Below are 1,029 nucleotides of genomic sequence, written 5' to 3' on the forward strand. Positions count from 1 at the left end.
GTTTTCCTCTATTTCTCATTCACCCCATCATGTGCCTGCATGTCGTCATAAATATCCACCCAGAAACTAATAAATAACACTTATACTCAGACCTACATGAAGGCAAACGTAAGGTTCAGCAGGGTTTTCAAGCGATTCTAATTCCTACAATTGAGACCAAGTCAAACGCAACACCGCATTGAACACTTTGCTTCACCCACAAAACATGACCCCAGAAGCAGAGTTCAGCGGTGGCAACATGACTGGAATACAAAATTAGCCTGGGTTGTTTTGTTTTGATCTGACTCAAGCCCAGAATGGAGGGACAAACAGAGCCCTTTGTTACTGGACAAAAACAAATATTCAAGTCACTGGACATGTGTGTCTGTCTTTTCTGTATTCAGGACAATTGCAAACAGAAGTGCCTCAAGACGGACTTTTTTTTTGTTATTAAACCAAAAGGATAGGTATCCAAAATGCTAACTGTTCACATTTTGCACTTGTCTATGACCCTGTTCATACCAGACTTATATTTAGCAGTTTCAACCGGTTTTTCAAAAACCGGTTTTTATTTAACCTGGTGTGAACGCAAATTAACCGGTTTTTTAGGGGTTTAAATCCGATTTTGAAAAACCACCTCGGGAGGTGGTTTTTGAGGGGTTTTTCCACCGAAAAACCTGGTCTGAACGCTAAGGGTTTATTGAACCGGTTTTTGCGTCATAATTCCGGGGTCACGGGTCAGCATCCTGGCCGTGTGCGACCTGCAAGCTTTTTGATCGCGTTGTTTTGACCAACTTTGAGTTCGTTTCCACTGTTTTTCCACGGTTTTTCTTCATTTTGCGATGGAATCAGCAAACGCAACCTGGTCGGCGAATGGGACGCTCCTGATACTAAGGTTTGGAGAGCAGGAGTCGCCAAATTCGAAAAAGCTAAGGGGGGGAGGGCTCTACCGAAACAAAAATGTTGGAGGAGGCTGATTTCTTGAAGATAAAGGATCAGTGATGCACTAAGGTAATAAAACAAACTGAAGACGGCATACAAGCAAGAGCC

The 1,029-nt window shown here is 42.9% G+C and overlaps 1 protein-coding gene across 1 annotated transcript in view; it reads right to left on the reverse strand.

The window, feature by feature from the left end:
- Positions 1–1,029, reverse strand: part of LOC109465073 (slit homolog 1 protein-like) — a 5,660-nt gene that overhangs the window by 3,873 nt on the left and 758 nt on the right. The gene's annotated exons all lie outside the window — the stretch shown is intronic.

Source organism: Branchiostoma belcheri, unplaced genomic scaffold, assembly GCF_001625305.1.
Source record: "Branchiostoma belcheri isolate BF01 breed outbred unplaced genomic scaffold, Haploidv18h27 scaffold147, whole genome shotgun sequence".
NCBI lineage: Eukaryota > Metazoa > Chordata > Leptocardii > Amphioxiformes > Branchiostomatidae > Branchiostoma > Branchiostoma belcheri.